The following is a 16,127-nucleotide window of genomic DNA, read 5'->3' on the forward strand; positions in this document are numbered from 1 at the left end:
ATATTGCTCCTGAAATAAATAATATTTTGAGTTTGATAAACTATAAATTCGTTCAATTATCAAGACTTATACTATGTTAATAAACATGTATAGATTTAAAGATCATATTGGGCCAGGTTGACTCTTGAGATGACTTTTGTTAACTTTTGTATGATGGTCTCTGATGTTATGCGAGGTGTATATAAAATAGCTTTATATGTTAGCAGAAAATACTATTAAATACGATACAATTTTACACAAGATATTTATTTATTTAGAGAATGGATATACTTAAACCTTGCTACAACACTTATAGGCAGTGTACCTAATCGTACAGTAGTGTAGTTTTTAGTAAGTCCGGTTCGTTCCACAGGGAAAATCTTTAAACAAAGCTTAACGCTATATTAGTTTACTTTTATAAAAATACAAATATATATATAAGTAATATTATTATTATAAAAGGGGGGTTTTTACCGTTTAATGACCGGTTTGTTGATTTTAATTCTTCAGTCGCAGTTAAAACCAAATGTAAAATATTAAATAAAAGACTTAATTTAAAGCGTAAAGTAAATAACGATAATGAAATTACGAATAATAAAAGTGCGATAAAATAAACTTGCGATAATTAAAAAGTACGATAATTAAAAGTGCAATTAAATACAATAACAATAAATAAAAATGCGATAATTAGAAGTGCAATTAAATATAAAATAAAGGAAATTAAATATGAAATAAAAGAATTATGCTTATTTAAACTTCCGTAACCATGATGTTTGACGTGTTGATTTTAGTTTTATGCCCATGGGTTAATTGTCCTTTGTCCTGGATTATTTAATATGTCCGTCTGGTTTTTATCCATAACAGTCCATCAGTCATAAATATAAAGTGCGAGTGTCCTCGTCAAATTATCCTTATACCCGAAGTTAAATATTCCAACTAATTGGGGACTTAAACTGTAACAAGATTTTAATACTTTGTTTAATAATTACACCAGGATGTCGACTGAGTGTAATCCAAGGTTTTAATATTTTGTTATCAATTATACCAAGTGTCCTTGTACATAATTTCACCCCTGTTTTAATTATTCTAGTGACTATTAATCCATTCCCGTGTACAGTTAAATGAACGATTATTCGTACATATAAATACCCCGCCCATCGTGTCCGATCGAGTGTATATGGTAATTTATAGGGACGCCCAATTGTAAATCTTTATATTAACATTAACAAACTATCATTTAGTTAAACAAATATAAAGCCCATTAATAGCCCATAGTCTAATTTTCACAAGTGTCGTTCTTTTGTCCAAACCCCAATTATGGTACAAAGCCCAATTACCCAATTTTAGTAATTAGCCCAACATCATGATTACTTCGGATTAAATAAGCATAATAATAACTTAGCTACGAGACATTAAATTAAAAAGGTTAAACATAACTTACAATGATTAAAAATAGCGTAGCGTTACACGGACAGAATTTTGACTTACACCCTTACAACATTTGCTAACATACCCTTATTATTAAAATTATAATTAAAATTAAAATTAAAATATAAATTATAAATATAAATATTACGTATATAGATAGAGAGATTGATGGATATATATATTTTTGCGTTCACCAAACTGCGAATTTATAGGAGATGTGGCCTGAGTTTTCATGCCATGCGATCGCATGGACTTTCTTCTTCCTGGCCATGCGATCGCATGGCCAGCTTGGAGAGCTCACATGTTGCTTGTTTCCTTGTGCCGACGTTTTATAAATATAATATAATATATATATTAATTTTAAGAATTAATTATATATTATATTATATTCATATGCATAGTTGACTTGTAATTTTTAGTCCGTTGCGTCGAGCGTTGAGAGTTGACTCAGGTCCCGGTTCCGGATTTTTGAACGTCCTTGCGTACAATTTAATATCTTGTACTTTGCGGTTTGAATCTTGTACTCATGTGATTTCGAGACGTTTCTTATCAATAATTGGAACCTCTTTGATTGTATTTTGTACTTTTGAGCTTTTTGGACCTTTGCGTCTTCAATTTGTCGAATCTGTCTTTTGTCTTTACCTTTTATTATTTAAACGAATATCACTTGTAAATAGAACAATTGCAACTAAAAGCTTGTCTTTCTTGAGGAATAATGCTATGAAATATATGTTTGCTTTTAGCATTATCAAATATTCCCACACTTGAGCGTTGCTTGTCCTCAAGCAATATAGTCTTGAAATACAAGAATCACTTCTTTATTCTTCACACTTTGTACATCAGTGATTTCTTTACGGCGGTATAAACAATGGTAGTAACGATGTGGTTTACAGTCCCACATGACTATAAAATTTAGATCCATTAAGGAAATTGGATCTTTATGAAAACATTTGATCTTTTAAAAATTAAATCTAGTTTTTTCCCTAGATAAGTTTTCCGGAATAACCCTTCAACGGTGTTTGCAAAATATTTTTGTGGGCTTGGTGGGTTTCAGATTTGAAAATTTTAGCTCAAAACTTATGGTTTTGTGTCACCAACTTGCTAACCTTGTATTAGGAAAGCAACACGTCCAGTTTACTTGTCCCGTATATTACCCTTCAGTAAACTACCGTCCGGTTGTAAAGGAAAGCGTTGAACAAGCAACTGTTAAGGCAATGTCCCCTGACATGCTTTTAATTATGGTCTATAACGTATCGGACGCAATTACTATCCTTGGTAGGAGCAATAGTAAAGCTCACCCTTATAATTTTCCAGTCTGGCACAAGGTCCTGTCTTTGACTATGCTATGCAACCACCGTTCTTACGGTTGACACCCGATTTGGTTCAGGTGACCTAATGAATTCCAGGTGAATTCCTAGGATTTTACGTTCAATGGTAATGAACGCATTGAAAATGGGTTTTCAGAAAACAAATCGGTTTATAATTTGATCAAAATATTTTCTCGTTCAGGCTTGAGTTTAGATATCATTGAATTTCATGAGTTTGAATTCTCAATCTTTAAGGTCAATCTCTAGGATTGAGTAATATCAGGCTTAAAAGCTGATTTTTAATCTTTAAGGAGATTATCCTTTCTGGGGATCTGATTCATTAGTCTTATCCAGCTAATTTGCACGGTGCCCCCCCATTTTACGAGATAAATCATTCTCATGGTTAGGATAAATCTGACCACTTGGCAACCCGGTTTAATGCTGAGGTCCGTGGATTTCCTGCTGATTTTAGTGATGACTTTTCTAGGTTTTTCGTCAACCTACAGCTGGTCTGGACGACAACTTCATGACCTAAATCAAGAAGCGCGTGTCTTTTTCGGAAGACTTTACTTCCTTTTAGTGATGGAATTGATTCATCGTGTAGATCCATCTCTTCTTTTGTTTCATCGGGTAAAATAGTTTAGTTTAGTCCAAAGCAAAAGTATTTTCAGTTATTTGTTTTAAAAATATGTGACATATGTTTAAGATAACTTGGTAATTTTTCCCACACTTGGCTTTTATTTTCCTTTTTATTGTCCTCTATTCCATTTTAAATGAATTTTAACATTTTGGTTTGTTTCTCAATTTATGTCCTTTCTGAGGTAACAATAATTTCGGTGTTAACACCTAGTTTTATCGTTCATAAATATGTATAAACATGATTTTGAGTTCATTTAATTGAAAATTTTGAAATTTTTTTACTAGAATTGGGTAGTCAGTATATAAGACTAGGGATGTTCTTTATCATCAGAGATCACTAGATTCTAATACAACTACTACGTTACTAGTATTTTTAATGGTAACCAAGTGTTTAAGATAAAAATTTTTTAAAATCTGAAAGAATTTAACCCCTTCCCACACTTAAGATCTTGCAATGCCCTCATTTGCAAGAAATCAGTAACAATTTAAATTATTGAGGGTGATTAGCGTAAAAATGATTATATTTTACCAAAGTTTCCAAACATATTGGTGTTTGGTTGCTGAATGATAAATGGTGCATATCATTTGTTCATTTCGTCTGTTGTTACATCACATTTATTTGTCATCTTGTCGTCAAAATTAGTAGCTTTTACTGAACTTAATGCCAGTCTTTGAAAATGCGCTGTTTTACCCTGTTTTGTACAATCGACAATATACATACATACAAATATAATCATGCATGGTAATTTGAAATGAGACTTAATATCCCACTTTCAAATTCTAAATATGAAATATTAGTATACAATAATAATAAAAATGATAAAAATTACACAAATATATCCAATAACATAAGTTTAAACATGAAAAAGTCAAAAGATAAAAACATAAAAATTATAAAAATAACCAAATGGAACTAAATCAGTCTGGATATGGGTTCCAGTTCATCTCGTCAGGTGGGTTCCATTGTTGGTTATAGGTGTTTTGATAGGCTTGGTTATAGTCATACCGGTTAAAGGGTGGTCGGATATCGGGGCTATGTGGCGGAAAATGAGCAGGTCGAGTAGGTACATAGTTATTTGGTACCTGATATGATAGCTGGCTCATGATTTGGTGCTGATGAACTAACCAGCTATCGTGTTGGCGTCACCTATAATCCTCGTATACTCGCTCGGAGTTCCACTGCTCATACATACTATGTCTGGCCGCATTCGTCATTGCTTCCTCATCTATACGAACGTGGACGTCAAGAATAGCATCTCGAAAGACATCCCTAATGTCTTCCGCCTCCTCCATTTCCTCGTCTGAGCCTCTCTCTACCTGAGGATGAGATCCCTCATAGGGTACTCCCTGGTTACGTCTACTTTTCAATACCTTAGCACCCACATAAACTTTCAATCCTAAGGGCTCAACCTGTTCTCTACAAAGCTGTAATGGACCCCCTTGGTTCCTATCAACACCTAAATACTCTCCAATGAGAGTAACAAAAATACATCCTCCTATTATACTCCCGTCCTGCATTCATTCTACCATTTTAGATAAATAAAAAGCAACACAGTAAGGGATATTGACAAAGCTTCTAGGATCCCGAATACACTTTAGGTAGAATAAATCATGTAAGGTAATTTTTTCTTTATTATGACCTCTCTGTGTAATCGAGTTAGCCAAAAATCTATGAATAATACGAAGCTCGGCTCTGTCAATATGTGTATAGGAGTGTCCTCCTGCTCGTGTAAAAACATCAAAATGTGACATACGCCTCCAAATGGCGTCAGCATCAAAGTTACTATCTACCCTTTCACCATAATGAATCAAATTTGTACAATCGGGTAATAGCAACTCACCAGGAGTATATATCTGTAAGGCCCTGGCCATGTCCAACATGGACATTCTGTACATTCTACCGCCAAGGATAAAACTAAGAAATCTTCTATCATCTATTCTAACTATATTTGTATCAATTGATACAGTACTCATCAACTCAACACACCATTCCTTATATACAGGTCTACGAATGGTGAAAAGACGTTCCCAATCTATAAAAGAAGAACTGCCATACCTTTGAACTAAAAGCTGTCTAACACGGTCAGCTAGATGGACCGTTTCCAAAGGGGCCCAATCGATTACCCTTGGCACCTCTACATTTTTTGTTACCAATTTGAATTTGTTCCTTTGATATGTCTCGTAATCTCTCCATCTCCTATCAAATCTCAGATTAGGAAGCAGAGTGTGCTCAGGAATCGTTGGGAATTCTACTGGAGGCCTCATTGGGAATACTATGAATTCATCAACAAACTGTACTGGATCATAATAAGGTATGTGCTGATCAGGCTGTTGTTGTTCCTGTTGTGGTTCTTGTTCGTGTTGCATTTCTGGTTCTGGTTCTGGTGCTGGTGCTGGTCGTCTAGATGATGATGCTCCTGAACCTCCAGTATCGGCTTTCTGCAAAACACATTAAACACAAAATTTGTGCATCCAAATATGCATTAGTGTTAGCAAAATAACAACTTAAAACAATCACTATAACATGTTAAATCAAAATTAAACTTATACACATTTTCACAATTTTTCACAATTCTACACTTTTCAAATAAGCACATATGAAAATGTATACAAAATTCATAAGCATTTAACTTAAATAACATGTCAAAATATTCATTACTAATAATTAAACAAGTCTCAAATGGCAAATATATCAAATTAATCAAGTTCATGAATTTTGGACTTAAAAAGTCCACTTTAATCTCCAAAAATCATGTTTAGGATCAATGTTTGGATCATTTAACTATCTAAACATGTTACACTACTCAATTTAGCAATAATTCATGACAAAAAGCGGCCATAACCTGTTTATATCAAAAAGCCCCAAATTGCTCAAGAACACAAACCCTAGATTTCTAAAAATTTTGAAGTTTTTGGCTTCAAATCATGTTAAATAGCATCAATCTAGGTTATACATGCATAAAATACTAACAATTTAACACTTATTACACTAGAAATTAACAAAATTGCATTAGGTAAAAAATTGGTAATTATCACAAAAACTAGGAATTTATAGAGTTTAGGGGTGTAATTTTTACCAATTTGCTGAAGAATGAGAATCTAGGCATGATTAGAGCAAGAAATTTGATGAATTACGGTGGAAAAATGGCGAAAATTGGTGAATTTTTGGGTGAGTTTCGTGAATGTGTGTGTTTTGTGGAGAAGAAACAGACCCGCTGGTCTGTATGTATCAGGCCTGTAATTGGCCTCCATGCGATCGCATGGAGGTATAGTGAAAATCTCATGCGATCGCATGGGGGTCCGGGTACAGTGTTTTCAGCTTTTTTTTTTTTTAAACTTTAACTTATAAAACAATTAAGTGATTAATTTTAAAATTTTGTTTCCCTTTGTTTTAGGACGAGGTCGTTTCGGATCGATGTCCTAGTCCGTCTTTCGACAAAATTTTAAAATTTGTCTTTTTCAAGCGATTGTTTTAAAAGCTTAGATTTTTGGGTTTTTTTTTTTATTTTTTTGGCATACCTTAATTCAATAAGATTAAAAATAATGATAATAAAAGTTCTCGTCCCTCCCTCGGGTAAAGCAATTTCGGTTCAATGACCTAGTCTTCAACTTACGATGAATTTTAAAAATCATATTTTTAACTTAATGAGATAAAGTAAATTTTTGTTTTTAAATTCACACCAAACTTAAAATAAAAATACATAAAATTCAAAATTAATATTAAAAATTCACACCAAACTTAATTTAAAAATTCATATTATAAAATTACACCAAACTTATATTATATTTTTCAAATATTTACAATTTTAAATATATTGTTTTTATAGAGTTTACAATATTAATTTAAGATTTATATATTAATTTTAAAAACATGGTAAAAATAAAATTAAAAATCTTTTTGGCTTTTTATCCCACTTTTATTAATCAAATATTATCAAAAATATGCGCCCCTCTTTTCGGTAAAGTAATTTCGGTTCCAAGACCTAATTTAACTCATGACGAATTTTTGAAATATTTTGGGTTGATTGATTAAAGATATTTATACCTTAAGAATAAACGTTAAATTTCGCAGTGATGTAATAAATTTTTGTATGATATCAATAATTTCGGTCGCCAAATCTAATTTTATTTAATACCAATTTAATACTTTATAGCGAACAAATTAGCGTTTATTATCAAAAGGTTAAAAATAAAAATAAATAAAAAATAAAAACCGTACAGACTTACCTGTGAGATAGTATTCTTAGTTATATGATCTATCCCATTCATAAGATAGTCGGTTTAATTGGTTTTCCATAGCTACATAGGCGTAACCTCGAGCATTCAGTGTTTTTTCTTCTAAACATATGAACGGTCCGTCTCTGCATAAAGTAACAAATTCGGTATTTGAATAGGTTTGATTATTTGAACATTTACCTCCATGTGACCATTTTCCGCATTTGTGACATCTTTCAAGGTGTCGTGCTCTTCTTTTCGCTGTGGATTTTGATTTCCCTTTACCAAATTGTAACTTATTATCTTCGCATCTGGATTCTTTTCTTACTCCGTCCAATCTTTCTCTGATTACTGATACTATTTCACTCGGAAGTGTGTCATTATTACGTTTAGTGATCAAAGCGTGTAGCATTAGACCATGGTTTAGTTCACAGGCAGACTTCATTTCCTAAAAAAATAAAAATTCAGAATGGGGGGAGAAGACTAGTTCTTTAGGGTCTGCTAGGGAAAGACCATTCGGGTTCCATTTTCGAGAACTACATGAAAACAGACAATCTAACTCTAACAGAAATACATATTATCCTTTAAAGACTTGATTCTCCCCACACTTAGATAGCTGTGGTGTCGAAATTGTGATTAACTTCATTATCGAATTCCATTGGACTATCTATGTAGTGTTTAACTCTGTGACCATTAACTTTAAATTCAATTCCATTTGAATTTATTAATTCTATCGTTCCGTATGGGAAAAATCTTTTAACTATGAATGGTCCAGACCATCTTGATTTCAATTTTCCAGGAAATAGCTTGAATCGTGAATTAAAAAGAAGAACTCTGTCTCCTTCTTTAAATTCTTTTAAACTTCTGATTCTTTTATCATGCCATTTCTTCGTTCTTTCCTTATAGATTAACGAATTATCGTATGCTTCATGTCTTAATTCTTCTAATTCGTTTAGTTAACTTAACCGTAGACGTCCAGCTTCATGTATATCAAGATTACATGTCTTCAAAGCTCAAAATGCTTTGTGTTCAATTTCTACTGGAAGATGACATGCTTTTCCATAAACAAGTCTAAAAGGTGTGGTTCCAATTGGAGTTTTGTAGGCTGTTCTAAAAGCCCAGAGTGCATCCTCCAATTTAATGGACCATTCCTTCGGATTTGATCCTACGGTTTTCTCTAGAATACGTTTTAAAGCTCGGTTGGTATTTTCAACTTGTCCACTTGTTTGTGGATGATATGCGGTGGAGATTTTATGAGTTACTCCATATCTTTTAAGAACTTTCTCAAGTTGATTATTACAGAAATGAGTACCCCTATCACTTATTAAAGCTTTCGGTGTTCCAAACCTTGCAAAAAGACGTTTTAAAAAGTTGACTACAACTCGTGCATCGTTAGTTGGGAGAGCTTGTGCTTCCGCCCATTTAGATACATAATCAATGGCTACGAGTATATATAGATTATTATGAGATTTTGGAAATGGACCCATAAAGTCAATACCCCAAATGTCAAATACTTCACATACTTGGATAACATTTTGTGGCATTTCATCACGTTGACTTATTTTTCCGACCCTTTGACAAGCATCACAGGATTTGCAAAGAAGGTGTGCGTCTTTGTAAATTGTAGGCCAATAGAATCCAGCATCATAAACTTTTCTTGCTGTTAGTTGAGGCCCATAATGCCCTCCTGTTGGTCCCGTGTGACAATGGTTTAATATTTTACTGGCTTCATCTCCGAATACACATCGGCGTATTATTCCATCTGGACAACTTTTAAACAAATGTGGATCTTCCCAGAAATAGTGTTTTATATCACTGAAGAATTTCTTTCATTTTTGGTATGATAATCCCTTTTCAAGGAATCCACATACTAAGTAGTTTGCATAGTCTGCAAACCATGGTATTTCATTATAATCTATCTTCAATAGATATTCATCAGGAAAGTTGTCTTGTATGGCCGATTCATTTAGAACTTCTAATTCGGGATTTTCAAGACGAGAAAGATGATCAGCGGCGAGATTTTCTGCTCCTCTTTTATCTCGGATTTCAATATCGAACTCTTGTAAGAGTAAGATCCAATAGATTAATCTTGGTTTAGCATCTTGTTTCGAAAATAGGTATCTAAGAGCAGAATGGTCGGTATAGACCACCGTTTTTACTAGAACGAGATATGATCGAAATTTGTCAAACGCAAAGACAATAGCAAGGAGTTCTTTTTCAGTAGTTGTATAGTTCGTTTGTGCTCCTTGTAACGTCTTACTAGCATAATATATAGGTTGAAATCGTTTTTCAATCCTTTGTCCTAAAACGGCTCCCATTGCAAAATCACTTGCATCGCACATTAGTTCAAATGGTAGATTCCAATTTGGTGTTATCATGATCGGCGCATTAGTGAGTTTCTCTTTAAGAATATTAAAAGATTTGTTACACTCATCTGAAAAGATGAATGGAGCATCCTTTTCTAGGAGTTTATTCATAGGAGTGGCAATTTTAGAAAAATCTTTTATGAAACGTCGGTAAAAACCGGCATGCCCTAGAAAACTCCTAACTCCTCTAACATTGGTGGGATGTGGAAGTTTAGCAATTACATCTACTTTAGCTCTATCCACTTCAATTCCTTCTTTTGAAATTTTATGTCCAAGAACGATGCCTTCTTTAACCATGAAATGGCGTTTCTCCCAATTAAGTACTAGATTTGATTGTTCGCATCTAATAAGCATTCGTTCCAGATTAACTAGACATGATTCAAATGTATCACCGAAGACTGAAAAGTCATCCATGAAAACTTCCATGCATTCTTCTATCATGTCGTGAAAAATCGCCATCATACACCTTTGAAAGGTTGCAGGGGCGTTACAAAGTCCAAATGGCATGCGTTTGTAAGCAAAAATACCATAAGGGCATGTGAATGTAGTTTTCTCTTGATCTTCGGGTGCTATTGGAATTTGAAAATATCCGGAAAATCCATCTAGAAAACAATAGTAACTATTTCCGGCTAATCTTTCCAACATTTGATCTATGAAAGGTAAGGGAAAGTGATCTTTTCTGGTGGCGTCATTTAATTTTCTATAATCAATACACACACGCCATCCTGTTACAGTCCTAGTAGGAATAAGCTCATTTTTCTCATTTGTAATGACAGTCATGCCACCCTTCTTAGGCACGCATTGAACTGGGCTTACCCATGGACTATCAGAGATTGGATATATCAAACCCGCATCTAGCAGTTTAATAATCTCTTTCTTAACTACATCTTGCATATTAGGATTTAGTCTTCGTTGGCGTTGCACATACATTTTATGACCTTCTTCCATAAGGATTTTATGTGTGCAATACGAAGGACTTATTCCTTTAATATCATGAATCTTCCATGCAATGGCTGGTTTATGAGCTTTCAACACAGAAATGAGTTGTGATTTCTCATTTTCAGTAAGAGAAGACTATATTATTACAGGTAATTCAGATTCACCATGTAAATAAGCGTATTCCAAATGGTTTGGAAGTGGCTTTAACTCTAATTTCGGAGGTTCTTCTATCGATGATTTTTATCGATATCTGTCTTCTTCTTTTAGCATTTGGATTTCTTCTGTTGTTGGTTCATATCCATTAGCTATTAGTGTATCTAACATTTCAGCTTCATCAATTTGTTCTGTTCCTTCTCCTAAAGAACATTCTCCTGTTCCTTGTAATTCTGAAAATTCTTCTAATAATTCTGCATGTGCATCTATAGTTTGAATATAATAATATGTATCATCTGCAGATTGCGGTTGTTGCATTGCTCTATCAACTGAAAAGGTAACACTCTCGTCCTCTATACTTAGGGTCAGTTTCTTACCGAACACGTCTATCATTGCTTTAGCCGTGTTTAAGAATGGTCTTCCTAATATGAGAGGAACTTGAGAATCTTCTTCCATGTCCAAAATAACAAAATCTACTGGAAATACTAAAGTACCAACTTTAACTAGCATGTTCTCCATTATCCCTCTAGGATATTTTATTGATCGATCGGCTAGTTGTATGCTTATTCTTGTTGGTTTCAATTCTCCAAGGTGTAGTTTAGCGTATAGTGAATACGGCATTAAATTTTTACTAGCACCTAAATCTGCTAATGCTTCTATTGAACTAAGACTACCCAGAAAATATGGAATTGTGAAACTTCCTGGATCAGATAGTTTTTCTGGTATCTTATTCAACAGTACTGCTGAACAATTAGCATTCATAGTAACAGCCGAGAGTTCTTCCATTTTCTTTCTATTCGTGATCAGATCTTTCAAGAATTTAGCATATCTAGGCATTCTTGAAATCACATCAATGAAAGGAAGATTTACATTTATCTGTTTAAACATATCCAAGAATTTGGATTGCTCGGCTTCAAGTTTCTCTTTCTTCATTTTACTCGGGTAAGGAAGCGGTGGTTGGTATGGTTTAACATAAGGTTTATCCTTAACTTTGTTATCTTCATTAACCTTATCAACTACCGGTTCTTTTTCCTTATCTTGATCAGGTTGTGGTTCTTGTGGAGTAGGAATAGCTTCATCAGAAGTTACAGGTATTTCAGGTGGTTTAATTGTTGTACCACTTCTTGTGGTAATGACTTTAGCTGTTTCATTCCGGGGGTTAGCATTTGTATCACTAGGTAGACTTCCCGGTTTTCTTTCACCTATTAATCTTGCTAGGTTACTTACTTCTTGTTCCAAATTTTGAATAGAAGCTTGTTGATTTCTAAATGCTTGAGCATTTTGTTCATTGGTTTGTTTTTGAGATGTGAAAAACTGCGTTTGAGTTTCAACTAGCTTCGTCATCATATCTTCTAAATTTGGCTTTTTATCATCGGTTTGTTGTGGTGGTTTGTTTTGAAAATTAGGTCTTTGCTAATTGTAAGTATTGTTGGATACTTGTTGATTGCTAGGACCTTGTTGGTTGTTGTATGGAATATTTTGGTTATAGTTCTGATTTTGATTGTAAATAGGTCTTGGCGGTTGATAATTATTCTGATAATTATTTCCAGGCCTTTGGTTTATGTATGAAATATTCTCTCTTTGTTCCATTGTTAATTCAATACTGAGACAATCTTTTGTCAAATGTGGTCCTCCACACTGCTCACAACTAATTCGTATTGAGTGAATATCCTTAGTCATCTTTTCCATTCGCCTCTCGACAACATCTATCTTTGCGGAAATGGAATCTAAGTCATGGCTAGAATCGGCTCTAGCTGCTTTAGATGATCTAACGATATCTTTTTCTTGGTGCCACTCATGTGAGTGGGAAGCAGTGTTATCAATAATTTTGTAAGCATCAGTTTCTGTTTTCTTCATAATAGAACCACCAGCTGCTATATCTATGTCTTTCCTTGTAGTGCTGTCGCATCCTTGGTAGAATATTTGTACTATTTGACAGGTATCTAAACCATGTTGCGGACATCCTCTTAACAACTTTCCAAATCTAGTCCACGTCTCATATAGAGTTTCATTTGGCTTCTGTGTGAACGTAACAATTTCTGCTTGAAGTCTTACGGCTTTAGATGCCGGAAAGAATTGTTTAAGAAATTTTTCAACTAAAACGTCCCATGTATCAATCGCCCCTTCAGGTAACGATTCCAACCAATCTTTGGCTTCTCCCTTTAAAGTCCAGGGAAATAACATGAGATATATCTGTTCATCCTCCACTTCTCGGATTTTAAATAGTGTGCAGATCATATTAAAGGTACGTAGATGTTCATTTAGATCTTCCTTCGGCGCACCACTAAATTGGCATTGATTAGTCACCATGTGTAGAATTTGTCCTTTGATTTCATAATCTGGCGCATTAATGTCTGGATGAGTAATTGCGTGACCTTGGCCAGTGCGTTTAGCTCTCATTCGGTCTTCCATACTTAAAGGTTCCAGATTCTCCATAATTGAATTTGTTGAATCGGAATCACTAGAGGATTCTGATTTAATGGTTCGTTCCTCAACAATCTCTGTTTGAATGATTGGTGGTTCCGGAGGAAAATTTAATGGTTCAGGATCTATGAATCGTCCCTGAATATTCTCCGGATTCTCAATTGTGAGGTCGGGTTCAAAAAATGGATTATCGGAAATTTGAACTGGAGTACTTGGTTGACTGGATGACGATTCTAAAGAAAAATCAACGGCAGTAATATTTGCTAAATGTCTTGATCTAGTTACAGGTGGTGAACGTACAAAAGGTGGTGAACGTCTTGCTCGGTGCATTCACTGAATATCCTAATAGTTTTTAAAAGGAAAGAAAAATTATAATAAGTTATCCAATCAATAGATTTTTTTGATTTTGCCCACGTTTCGAATAGCCAAAAGATGCAGCAGAGGGGCAGGATTCGTTTGGTCTCAATATAATTGAGGACTGTTTGGCTCCAATAACCCGGTCCACGTACAAATCCAACTATTACTACGAACCAGAAAATTTTGATGTCTATCAATTTAACCACTTAAAATAAATTTTCGTAATTTTAAGAAATTTAGATAAGAAGTAGAATAAAAATCTATGTCCTAAAAACTAGAATAGCGAGAAATAAGAAAGAAAAAGAGCGTGTCGAAAAAGGTAGAAAAAGAAAAATGGTTGAAAAATAAAAGGTGACGGAAAAATAAAAGAAACTTATAAAACTTAAAAACACTTGACTAACCTAACCTTATTACTACAACTAACTTAAAATTATAATCGCAAATTGAAATTACTAACTGGAATGATAATTGATACGTATTTTTACAAAAGCGTATTTTTTAATATTTTTGTTTTTAATATATATATTTTTAATATATATATTTTTGTTTTTCTTTTAATATTTTTGAATATTTAAAACGTATTTTTACAAAAGCGTATTTTTTTTCTTCTTTTTTTTTATAAAAGTAACTAAAAAGAAATTTTTTTTTATATATATTCGCGTTGCGCTTCCGGCTTTTAAGCTAGATTGGGTCCCCGGCAGCGGCGCCAAAAATACTTGATGTTATGCGAGGTGTATATAAAATAGCTTTATATTTTAGCAGAAAATACTATTAAATACGATACAATTTTACACAAGATATTTATTTATTTAGAGAATGGATATACTTAAACCTTGCTACAACACTTATAGGCAGTGTACCTAATCGTACAGTAGTGTAGTTTTTAGTAAGTCCGGTTCGTTCCACAGGGAAAATCTTTAAACAAAGCTTAACGCTATATTAGTTTACTTTTATAAAAATACAAATATATATATAAGTAATATTATTATTATAAAGGGGGGGGGGGGGGGTTTACCGTTTAATGACCGGTTTGTCGATTTTAATTCTTCAGTCGCAGTTAAAACCAAATATAAAATATTAAATAAAAGACTTAATTTAAAGCGTAAAGTAAATAACGATAATGAAATTACGAATAATAAAAGTGCGATAAAATAAACTTGCGATAATTAAAAAGTACGATAATTAAAAGTGCAATTAAATACAATAACAATAAATAAAAATGCGATAATTAGAAGTGCAATTAAATATAAAATAAAAGAAATTAAATATGAAATAAAAGAATTATGCTTATTTAAACTTCCGTAACCATGATGTTTGACATGTTGATTTTAGTTTTATGCACATGGGTTAATTGTCCTTTATCCTGGATTATTTAATATGTCCGTCTGGTTTTTATCCATAACAGTCCATCAATCATAAATATAAAGTGCGAGTGTCCTCGTCAAATTATCCTTATACCCGAAGTTAAATATTCCAACTAATTGGGGACTTAAACTGTAACAAGATTTTAATACTTTATTTAATAATTACACCAGGATGTCGACTGAGTGTAACCCAAGGTTTTAATATTTTGTTATCAATTATACCAAGTGTCCTTGTACATAATTTCACCCCTGTTTTAATTATTCTAGTGACTATTAATCCATTCCCGTGTCCAGTTAAATGAACGATTATTCGTACATATAAATACCCCGCCCATCATGTCCGATCGAGTGTATATGGTAATTTATAGGGATGCCCAATTGTAAATCTTTATATTAACATTAACAAACTATCATTTAGTTAAACAAATATAAAGCCCATTAATAGCCCATAGTCGAATTTCCACAAGTGTCGTTCTTTTGTCCAAACCCCAATTATGGTACAAAGCCCAATTACCCAATTTTAGTAATTAGCCCAACATCATGATTACTTCGGATTAAATAAGCATAATAATAACTTAGCTACGAGACATTAAATTAAAAAGGTTGAACATAACTTTCAATGATTAAAAATAGCGTAGCGTTACACGGACAGAATTTCGACTTACACCCTTACAACATTTGCTAACATACCCTTATTATTAGAATTATAATTAAAATTAAAATATAAATTATAAATATAAATATTACGTATATAGATAGAGAGATTGATGGATATATATGTTTTTGCGTTCACCAAACTGCGAATTTATAGGAGATGTGGCCTGACTTTTCATGCCATGCGATCGCATGGACTTTCTTCTTCCTGGCCATGCGATCGCATGGCCAGCTGGGAGAGCTCACATGTTGCTTGTTTCCTTGTGCCGACGTTTTATAAATATAATATAATATATATATTA

The sequence above is a fragment of the Rutidosis leptorrhynchoides genome, chromosome 8, assembly GCF_046630445.1.
Source record: "Rutidosis leptorrhynchoides isolate AG116_Rl617_1_P2 chromosome 8, CSIRO_AGI_Rlap_v1, whole genome shotgun sequence".
NCBI lineage: Eukaryota > Viridiplantae > Streptophyta > Magnoliopsida > Asterales > Asteraceae > Rutidosis > Rutidosis leptorrhynchoides.